The sequence below is a fragment of the Panthera onca genome, chromosome D1 (genome assembly GCF_046562875.1).
Source record: "Panthera onca isolate mPanOnc1 chromosome D1, mPanOnc1 haplotype 2, whole genome shotgun sequence".
Lineage (NCBI taxonomy): Eukaryota > Metazoa > Chordata > Mammalia > Carnivora > Felidae > Panthera > Panthera onca.
This window is the reverse complement of record NC_138348.1, coordinates 20,169,900-20,181,958: the sequence shown is the minus strand read 5'-3', so window position 1 is coordinate 20,181,958 and position 12,059 is coordinate 20,169,900. Positions and strand designations below refer to the sequence as shown.

General features: G+C 35.8%; 1 long non-coding RNA gene across 5 annotated transcripts in view; it reads right to left on the bottom strand.

Annotated features, from left to right (window-relative positions):
• The window catches only part of LOC132661653 (uncharacterized), a 731,817-nt gene that overhangs the window by 384,844 nt on the left and 334,914 nt on the right, over nt 1-12,059 (bottom strand). Inside the window, exon 7 of one of the 5 annotated variants that reach the window (XR_009602334.2) lies at nt 2,500-2,799. The exons of the other annotated variants lie outside the window; for them this stretch is intronic. This is a non-coding gene — a long non-coding RNA (uncharacterized LOC132661653). Of the gene's footprint in view, nt 1-2,499; nt 2,800-12,059 lie in introns of those variants that run through there. 5 annotated transcript variants of the gene reach the window in all.

Here is a 12,059-nt window from a genome sequence, read left to right as displayed (position 1 = left end):
ATCTAAGACTCTCCAGTTCGCTTTGCATGTATTTTGCTTCCGTGTGTTTCAGAGTACCATTTTTGTAGTTTTTATTTTGGTATAAGAATTTTTTCTGTGATATAAAATTATTAAGCATAGTTAGAGGGTAATATCACCAACAGCACCCAAAGGCTGAAGGTTTGTTGAAGAAAACAGTTTAAAAATAATGTATTTGGAAAGGGGAGCCTTGGTGGCTCAGTTGATTAAGCATCTGACTCTTAATTTCAGCTCAGGTCATGATCTCACAGTTCGTGAGTTCGAGCCCCGTATCAGGCTCTGTGGTGACCGTGCAGGGCCTACCTGGGATTCTCTGTCTCTCTCTGTTTCTGCCTCTCTCTCTCTCTCGAAAATAATAAATAAACTTAAAAAAATGCACTTGGGTATATAGGTCTATCCAAAAGAAATGAAAATAGGATTAGAAGAGATATCTGGACGCCCGTGTTCACCGCATTATTCACAGTGGCCAAGATATGGAAACAACTTAAGTGTGCATCAATGATGAATGGATAAAGAAGATGAGAGATTTCATAAATATGCATGTGCACACACACATATACATATATCAGAACTCAGAAATTATATATATACATATATGTATATATATGAGAACAAGGAAATCCTGACATTTGCAACAACATAGATGGATACTTGAGAGCATTAATTAAGTGACACAAGCCAGACAAAGACATATATACTACATGGTATAACTTATCTGTGAATCTTTTTTTTTAAAGTCATATTCGTAGACTGGGGGGTGGGGGATATAGGGAGAGGTCTAGTAAAAGGGTATATATAACCTTTCAGCTACAAGATGAAGAAGGTCAGAGGATGTCATAACAGGATGACTATAGTTGACAACACTGTACTATAGAATTGAAATTTGATAAGAGAGTACAAGTTAAATGTTCTTGCCAAACAACAACAACAACAACAACAACAACAACAAATATGTGAGGTAGTGGATGTAATAATTAACTAGATGGGAGACTCCTTTCACAATGTACATGTATATCAAATCATAATGTACACTTTGAATATCTTATAATATTGTATGCCAATCATACCTCAGTAAAGTTGAAAAATAAACAAATAAAACACACTTCTAAAGAACACCTCTTTGCACCCTCTTTTACAACTCTCCATTATTCATCTATCCTTTACTCCTTCGGTGAGTAAGCAGGCCTTTGCTACATCAATTTTACATACCAATCATATTAATTTATTTTCAAATAGTTGCCCATTACTTATATGAACTTTTTTCATCATGTAATTGATATATTTTTTTCTGTCTTATTCAAAAATTTGAAAATCCATGCCTCAAATTGGAATAAAAGCATCATAATTTTCCCATTAAAATTAATAGAACTATATTTATATTTAATAGTTTTTAGCTAGAGGCAGGGTTATCAGAAATGAATTTAGGTTATTAAGAAAATGACCTGTCATGAACACTCTTTCATTTAAACCTCATAGTAACCCTGTGGGCATGCATCACTATTATTATTATCATTATTGCTATTATTATCATCATCACCATAATTATTTTAGTTTTTATCCCAATTCCCAGACAAGAAAACTGAAGCATAAAGCAGTTCTGGGACTTGTCTAAGATCACACAGCTAAATTACAGAGCCATGATTCCATCTCTAATCTATTTGACTCAAAGATCAATAGTGAGAGCATTCCAATCAAGGTGAGCAAAACTTGACAGGGGGTCAGACAAGACCTTTAGTTTCTAACTCTCTCATAAGAAACTCCATGACATAATTCATACTTTAGAAATTCACTAACAAAACATTGAAATAACCACAACAGATAATGCAGAAAATAACTTATTATAAAGGAGATAAAATTTGGGTGGCTATCTGTGCTGTGGAGTAAGTGAGAAAGAGTTTCAGCAGGAACAATCTAAGGTCACAGACAAATTTGATCATGGCAGTTTTTGTCCATGTGTGTTTTATATATTGGGATTTGTGCATGACACTTTGAGAAAATGGTTGCATTGTGTGCAGTATTTTTTTCTTTTTTTTACACAAAACTGATTTGGAAATTATCTGTTGTAAGTAAACTCTCAAAACCAAATCTCAAAGTCTGTACTTCTCTGATTCTACACATGTAGTTCAGTAGAGCAGTAAATCTCAATTTTGGTAGTTCCCACCATTGGCTAACAATTTTAAAGTCTTTTATTAGGATTAGTAAAGCATCCTATGAGTAAAATACTTACAATTTATTCAAACTTATCTCATTCATCATGGGAACTACCACTTGAATTTTGATACATTTTATTAAGTGGAAGAAAAACAAGGAAGAGTAACAGCTCTTAATTTTATATGGGTGACAACCCTTTGAGAATCTAATAGAGGCTATGAATCTTCTCACCAAAAAAAAAGCACAAATTCCCACACATAACTTGGGTGTGTATATATTCAAGCATATGCAGTTAACTCCTCAGGAATATCCACAGGAGCAGGTCATATTTGCAAATGCCACTGCTGACTGCTGTTGGAATAAAAGTTTATTTTTGCACATGTATTTGAGGGTGGAAATGAAAGTTATTGTTGGCAAATGGCTAATCTCACCCTAATTTATGGAACAACTTTTCTACCTTTGAAGATTTCATTCACCCTCTTCCATCTGGCTTCTATTTGGGGCCAGCAAAGTGAAATCGGTTTAGAAGCTTCTAATTTCCCCCAAGCCTTTCAAGAGTTGTGACTTCAGACTCCACCATCTATACAGAACCGAGTGTCATTCTTCTGAGGACAGGGAGCCACATTGTGCCTAGTGAGACATAAAGCAGATTTTTTTGTCAGCTCATTGTTACCCTTGAAAGATATCTCATTAGTGTTGTTCCTAATTCCTGAGAAGAAAACCAGGTAGGAATTTTTTGTTGTTGTCTCTTTTCTTATTTGGTGTGAATGTGGTATTTCACTGATCAATAAGTTTGCCAGTGAGAGAGAACATGGCATAAATCAGTGTGCAAAAATACATGTAGTGAGGAATTCCACTAGGAATAAGCACTGAGGTCGGCTTGTAGAGATGAGCCAAGACATTGGAAAGAGGACATGTGGTTCTTCAACCAGGAGGAAAGGAGAAATACTGAAATTAACATGCTAACCATATGGTATTAATTGACGTTATCAAAATCCAAAACCTACCTTTTTAGTTGCATCTGTTATTTATACTTGTAATGGGAAATATACCATTATGCTTTTACTCTTTCTACATATATTTCTCACATCCTAAGACAAAAAAGCAATTACTTCTTTCCATTATTTCAGGTACGATCCTTATTTTTAGGTTTGCCATGTTCCATAAACCTCCTACAACCGCATAGGACAAACTCCATTACTCCTCTCAACTCTTAGACCCTCATTTCCATACCACCAAAATAAGCACTAGGTCACATCTGTCAGGCATATATCAAACACATCCATCCCTGTTTTTCTTATTTGAATTTTACAACATCAACATGACATGTATTATTATTTCTCCTTTCAAAGAGAAAATAGAAGTTAAGTGATTTGCCAAGGTATCAGAGCCACTGCTTGTTATACTAGTCTTTTTGAAAATTATAAACTAGACTTTTAAATTCAAGCTTTTGGAAGACATTTAACTTCCATCTTTTGGGAAATTTCCCTAATACTTATTTTTTTTTTTCTAGAATAAGACACAACTGCCACCAGGCCATAGAAAAATTTTGACAGAGTATTATGACCTCTGTATTCAATCTAAACTCCAAACATTTTTCCCATTAAGTTCACTAACTCAGTGTTTAATGTCCTTGAAGCAAGAGTCTGTTTTGCCAAGTTTAGGTCCTTTTCTCATTCCCTGGATAGAATATGTAAAATACACAGCAGAAAGATTAAGCTTCCCACCATTTCCACAGAGTGAGTCATCAGGAGGAGGCAGTGACTAGAATGTCCTTTCCCAATAAGAAAGCACATGAAGAGAAAGTCTTCCAGAAAGGAGATCAGGTAGCTAAGACCAAAGGTTAGTTACTGAATAGTCAGAAAACCAAAAACATCAACAGTCCCTCATAAGGACTACGGTAGTTGACATTTTTTAACATACACATTTTATTTTACCCTCACATTTTATTTCATCCCTTTGTGATGAACATGATTAGGAGGCAACTGAGTTGCAAAGAACGTATTTGTCCAAGGTTACAAGGACATCCTTTGATCAACTCATGATGTGAATCCAGGTAAGACTAACTCCAAAACCTATAATTTTCCCAAAATTGCACAAAATGAGGTGTGTTTCTTAAGTTTCATATATATGACTCATATTTCCTTTTAGAATTTTCATTTCTTGGAAGCACAAAAAAACTACTTTGTAAGTTTCTTCCTGATTATCTAAAGTTCAGGGTATATACTATTTGATTGCTCAATGTCATGCATTCTTTAAGTGATCTCTTCAGGTATAAAATAAATGTGTAAATCTAACCCAAAAGCAAAAGTAGAGAATTATTTTTCACTCTATGCAATGCCATTTTTTGTTCTAGGATATTCTGGGATATGATGAAAGAGGTTACTAAGTATACAAGGAAAATGACTCTATAACCTGAATCCATTAGAGACTAAAAGGAAGACAAAAGGTCTAGAAAAGCAGCAAAAGCAAAGAGACAACATGGTTGGAAAGGCTGAAGAAGGAATCAAAACATAAAAAGGTAAAGAAGTCCCTGCCACCCCACAAAAGGAAAGGTTACTAAGATAAAAGCTGTTTCTAAACTGTTTTCTTATAAGAAAACAACAATAGTAAAGATAGTTTAGAATAATAAACCTTGAAATTCAGTGCCAGCACTGAAGACTAGGCTTGTAGATGTCAAGACTAAACTGTATAGAATTTAGAAGCCACTTGGTTTGGAGGACATGATCCTGAGTCTTTTTTAAAAAAAATTAATGTTTATTTTTGTGAGAGAGAGAGTGTGCGTGAGCATGAGTGGGGGAGGGGCAGAGAGAGAGGGAGACACAGAATCCAAAGAAGGCTCCAGGATCTGAGCTGTCAGCACAAAGCCAGACACAGGGTTCAAACTCACGAACCTTAAGATCATAACCTGAACTGAAGTCAGATGCTTAACTGACTGAACCATCAGGTGCTCCCGTTGAGTCTTTAAGAACTTAATTAATGTACTTAGCAAAACACTAGCAATTAATTATAAAAAGGTATTGATACATAGCAAAGGGGGAAATGGGATATAAGAACATCTACATAGTTGAGGGATATAGTTCAAGGACTATTCATAAGAATATGATAGACCATTAAAAGTACAGCAATAGGATATAAGAAACATTAGACTGAGGAACATCATATTTCATAACCATACATACCTACAGATTTTTCCTAGGAGGAATGATGCATTCTCTAACTATAAAATATTATGGATCCTTATGTCACAGCCATTACTTTTATGTATCACTAAATTAGGCTTAGATCTCTCTGCTCTACAGACATGCTGAGATAAATAGATGTGATTCCATGTCAAATGCATGCCCAAATGGCCTCATCTAAACCATCCCATGAAAAATCATGAGTTTACAATTTACCTTACGATTTTTTGCTCTTTTGCCCCTACCTGACCCACTCAGTGTTTTTTATAATTCCTTAAGAGTTTGACACTTGTTTCCCACATCAGTGGGGAAGACAGTTCTTTACGATGGTCTTTAGAGTTAGATCTTGGATGGAATCTCAACTCAGTCACTTTATATCTCTGGGATCTTGAGCAAGCTACTTCCCAGATGTATGGTTGTCTTATTGGACAATAGGAATGATTAAGACTTACATCACAGAACTGGTCAGGGATTTCATAATGTACTACATGTAAAATCTTGGCCACAGAAATTTTCTGGAGTTAAGGACAGATCTCTAGACTAAGAGTCAGAAGATCTGGTTTCAAGCCTTGGATATGCTTTATCCAAGTTATTTAGTTTCATGATAGAACATCTGTTAGCCTCAGTGTACTCTTCTTTAAAATGCAACTGACAGCATCAACTTTGTTCAGTAGACAATGGTTTTGATACTATATTTAAATGATGAATGTGGAAGCACTTTTTAAACTTTAAGTGTTAACCATAAATTCAAAGTAACTTATTCAAGCAAAGCCCAGTGACCATTCAGCTGACACACATCTCAATGTCTATGTTCTCATCAGAATTTCAATGATTACATCTGTATACTTACTATACTTACACCGACATTTTTTATATTCTTAGGAGGAATGATGGTTCTCTGCTCCTTATCACATCATTGCCAAATCAATAAGACAAATGCCAGAGCAATTAATTCCATAGAACTAATAGGATATTGGAGTTGGAAAGAATGTAGAATATGACTTCTGTATTGTGATTTTTCTTTAATATATGAAGGGACTGAGTCCCAGAGACCCACTTACTCACTAGGGCAAGGTAAAGACAAGACCTGAATCAGAAATCCTAGTTTTATGTGACTTCCACTACCATACTATCCAAAAATCTGTTTTTTTTTTCCCCATGGGGCTCTTGTTGTACAAAATATACCTTGAAATAATAGGACATCAGTCAGAGCTTAAAAAGTAATTTTTGGAAATGGGGGAAAAATCCTGCAAGATTAATGTATTAGATAATAGGACTTGACCTGTGCTCAGGTGGATTTAATTTTCTCTCTCAGGGTGACTTACTTTCCTCCCTCCAGTTAGCTTGCCTTTTAAGTTAATTTTGTAGCATCTAAGGTTACCGATTTTCATTTTCCAATTTGTAAGCCCCTTTCCATTTTCCAGATCATTACCATTTAAGATGTTCTGATCATTCTTCTTGAGAGTTCCTGAAGTAATTAAAAGAAATCCTCTGAATGGGTCCCTGACCTTTGGCAGTACTCGTCAAATGCTGCAACTGTTGCAAGGCCCAAAGCCCTTAGTAACACCCTTCACTGCAGGGTCTCATCAAGCACCTCTCACTTTTTTCATTTGACAGAGATTTATTAAAGGCCAACACTGCCACTCCCTGTGTTCATTATTGGGTTAAGTTCCTACTTAAGGAGAAAAACAACAATTACTCTATGTTGTGATAAATGCTGTGATAACAGTATTCAAGGGACTTTCGGTGAGTCCAACGTGATAGAGCTAGGCAAGAAAGGATTCTCAGCAGAGGAGTATGACATTTACAGGGCACATCAACTATAAATCATAGAGCAGTGTTCAAGAACTGTATGATGTTCCATACAACCAGGAAAGGGTGCTTGCCCACCCTCAGTCAAAAAAAACAAAAAAACAAAAAAACCCAGTAAATCCTCTTTAGTCTACTTCCTAAATATACTCAAAACCTATCTACTTCTCTTCTCCAACACCTACCACTGTTGTCTGAGCCTCCATCTACTCTCACCTAAATTATTTTCTTCTGCATGTTAATTGTTCCCTGTGTTTTACCTTCTTGCTTAGTGCAATTCATTCTCCTCCTAGCAGCCTGGATTATTGGTTAAAAAGCAAATCAGATCATGCTTAAACACTTCATTTGCTTTTCACTGAACTTGGAATAAAATTCACATTCCTTGACAAAACCTACTAGATCCTATGATCTAGCCCTTGCCCAGCTCTCCAGTCCTTCCTTACCTCTTGCTTATAATATTCAAGTCACACATCATCTTCTCAATGAATCCTTCTCTAACAATCCAGTCTAATCCTGTCTGCCATGGATGTCACATTATGTCATGTCATCCAGTTCTTTTTCTTGTATCTTTTTTGGTATCACCATACAAGTTCATTTATTAGTTTGTTACCTACCATTTCACTGAGGTAGAATACAAGATCTTATTTATGTTGTTTCCCACCATTTCCCAAATGCCTAGAAAGTACATGGCCTATAGTAGGTCTTCCATAAGTATTTGCTGGCTGAACAAGAATGCAGAAGTGGCAAGCACTGGAGAGAAAAGCCTGGTATACATTGTAGCTATGCTGATAAATAGAATGGACCCCTCATTAAAATATGGTTGAGGGGTGCCTGGGTGGCTCAGTCGGTTAAGCACCGACTCTGGCTCAGGTCATGATCTCGCGGTTCTTGAGTTCGAGCCCCGCGTGGGGCCCTGCGCTGACAACTCAGAGCCTGGAGCCTGCTTCTGCTTCTGTGTCTCCCTCTCTCTCTGCCCCTCCACCACTTGCGCTCTGTTTCTGTCTCTCAAAAATAAATAAACGTGAAAAAATTAAAAAAATAATAAAATAAAATAAAATAAAATAAAATAAAATAAAATAATAAAATATGGTTGAGATGACAAGACTGATGATGCCACATACACACCAAGTGGGTATGAAAATGTTTATTAATTATATAATGAGACTTTTGGGGAAGAACAGGGAAGGCTTCCCAACCTGGCCCAAAAACTGTCTTGAGAGGCTAAGGTAAAGAGATGAACTTGAGGGTTTTATTGTGGTTAGGATACGGGGTTAGGGTAAGGATTCTTTCACATGGAAAGGGGCTTACATGGATTGAATCTCACGTTGCTGAAAGAAGTAGTTTACAGGCTTTCTTATAAGCTTGCCCAGATATGGACAAAAGGGGAAGAGGGAAAGATGAGGCTAAAAGTTGTTAGTAGTCCAACATCAAAAAATGAAATCAGAGTCTATTAAAGAATGATACCCCAAAGTGTATAAACTATATAAAAAGGTGTTCATGGAAGATTCTTGAAGTATTTTAAGAATGATGAGATTTATATTTCAGAACTATTAATATGGCTGCACTCTGGAGAAAGTAACATTGGGATGAGACAGGAGATGAGGAGGACATTTTGGCTACTGCAATGACCTGAGGGAGATTAGAAGCCCCAGAATACAAATTCTTGGAGGCTCTGAAGGGACAGTGTAGAGATATAGGGACAAACTTGAGAGACAGATCACCTCTGTAGGAAAAAAAATATTATTAGATTACATTGCCTCAACATCATAACCAATTTGGATTCTGGCAAAACAATCACAGCAAGTTCAATAAGTAGCTTAAGATGAAATGGCTTCTCAACATGCAAAATACTGAACCCTGTGGACCACTTTTAAAAATGGAGTCTCTGAGGGGCACCTGGGTGGCTCAGTCGGTGGAGCGTCTGACTTCGGCCCAGGTCATGATCTTGCAGTCTGTGAGTTTGAGCCCTGCGTAGGGCTCTGTGCTGACAGCTCAGAGCCTGGAGCCTGCTTCGGATTCTGTGTCTCCCTCTCTCGCTACCCCTCCCCTGCTCATGCTCTGTCTCTCTCTCTCTCTCTGTCAAAAATAAACATTTAAAAAAATGGAATCTCTGAAGATTATATGAATACATCAAGTAGATCATGTCAAGGAAGGGATGTGTTATAGAAAAGTAATTCATAATTCAGATATAATTCTGAGCAAGCTCTAGATTCTTCTGAGTTGGTCATCAGGGTTTAACTAATATTTGAGATTCTTAGATCCTATTTCAAGCTCTGCTCCCTATTGATCTCAAAACTTAAGACTTCCTCTGGAACATGCAGAGTTGTCCCAACATGTGCAACTGATAGATGCAGAACTCAAAGAAGCTTGATTCAAAATTCAGGATGCTGGCATGGGAATAGGCCCTGTTGATTTTTTTCATAGTGATATGCCTTGTCAAACATGACAGGAGCAATAAAGTTTCAAAAATATTCTGTTTATTAGTACTGTTATGCTGTTAACACATGACTTTTATAGCTAAGAACCATGATCCTTAAGGAACAGGATTTGTAGGTGGTCCTTCTCAACTTCTACCATTCATAAGTTGTCTTCCCTTTTTCTGGACCATCCTGTTACCAGAAATCTTGCATGTATTTTCAAGTTAGCTCATCAGTTCACTTTATGCAGTCTTTCTCTTTATTGTAATGCCATTGTCTTATAATGGGACTATATCGTTCTGGTGATAACAGTAAATAGTGTAGATTAAGAGAAATCTTATCAGTTCTTAAGGTTGGCCATATCTGGTTAGGGTAATTTCACCCCCAAGTATTCCCTTAAAAACCTGAAAAGGATTAACTCTCCCCCGCTACTACTTTGTTGGGCTAGTTCTTTTCTACAATGTTGGAGTTAGTGAGAAGCACGTAGCAAGACTGAAGTCAGTGGGAAAAAGTATGTAGCCAATTTCATCTTGCCCTCATTAAGTGTATTTTCAGGTAACATTTTACTTCACAGATTCATTAAATTTTCTCATCTTCAACAGCAGAGGCAGATATAAGCCATTTCACTATAGTATCTTTTTTGTTTCTACCATAAAATGAGTCACTTATATTAGACCAGAATCCTCTCAACACTTTCCAGACAAGGTTGACTTTTGTTGAAGTCACCATAATCTCCATATTTAAAAGATGAAAATTGCTAAGAAAATTCTATTTTATTACACAATTATCTCACTTTACCATTTTTATTCATCAAAATTGTACTCTCAAAATGAGAACATCTAATAAGATACATGGAGTTCTTTTCTTGCTAAATTTTTCAAAATGTAAAAACTCAAATATTATAAAGGAAAAGTGTATGTGTGTGTGTGTGTGTGTGTGTGTGTGTGTGTGTGTATCAACAAAATAACTGTGTGTACAGAAAAATAACAAAAAATCATATCCACATACACATGACCAGAGAAAATTAGCAACATATATAACAAAGAGATAATTATTCCATAAAATACAAATAGCTCTTCCAAATTGACCAGAAAAAAAGACAAATTAATTAACAGATGAGAAAAGAATATGAATTTGAAATTCATGAAAGCAAAACTTTCAGATGGCAATAAACATATTAGCATATATTCAACTTCAATAGTCATCAGAACAAACTATGTCAATAATGAAATTACATTCTGACACTTAAAACAATACTACATCTTTAGGAATGTGGAGAAGTGGTTATTCATATATATACTGCTGGTATGAAAATGAATTCCTGCAAATTCTTTGTAAAGTATCTAGTAATATCCATTAAAATTTCAAACAGATAGAACCTTTGACTGAGAAGTAACAGTTTTAGGACTCTATCTTATTAAAATAAAACTACACATTGCCAAACCAAAGCATTAAGGGAAGTGTTATTGGATAATTGTTTGAAAAGGTGAAAAAAGGTAAAGAATCTGAACATCAATAAATGAATGATTAAATAAAGTGTGGTATTTCACTGCTGTGAAAAATTATGCAGCTACTTGAAATAATGCTTTAGAGTTACAATTTCTAACTTGAAAGGATAGTCATACCATATTATTAAGGAATGAAATCAAGTTTCAAAGTAATATGTAAAATATGATACTGTTCTGTGAAAAGAAAGAATTCCCATGAGTCTCTACATATTTACATATCTTTCTATGATCAAGGAAAGCAATGAAAATGAGGTGAGGGGGGAAGGTTATGAATTTTGTTTATTTACAGAGTAAAACTACAGTTTCACTTAAATAGAGGTTTGTTGTTGATGTTGTTTTGTACTGTGGAAGAGAAATTTAATAAAAAATAAATCTGTTTAAAAAGAAAAAAGAAAGAAAATAGTTCATAGAAAACTCTCTCTCTGTTTCAGGATTCTGAAGGGCCCAGACACTCTAATATGGGAATCACTGAAGTAATCCTGTGTCCCTTTCTCTTTCTAAAATTCAACTTTACATGAGACTAGTTTAATGTTAACTTCTCAAAATTCTTCAAATTGATGCCATCAGCCAATAGGTGCTCCATTCTTTCAGCAACCCTTCATTGCAGTTTGATTGATTATAAACTTTCCTCTAAATGCATACTTCTCTCAATTATCGTTCAGTCTTTCTCTGCAAACACAAAGTCTGTGGTTATAGGTTTCAGGTAGAAGATACACTGATTCATCTAAACAGCACTGCTTTTAGGTGAAATGCAGGCTCGCAGCCACTGGCTTCCATGGAAGCAGCAATTTCGTACAATATCATCCTACCACACTTTTCACAGAGGTAAGCAGCAGATCCTGACTAGGATGATGAGACCCTTCCTCCAGGTATACAGCATTTGGGCAGGAGAGAATATCAGAGTAGTCCCCATTCAGTGATCAAACCCCAAAACATAAAATTTGTGAGTTGTCAAAAACTAGGTTTCCTGCCAT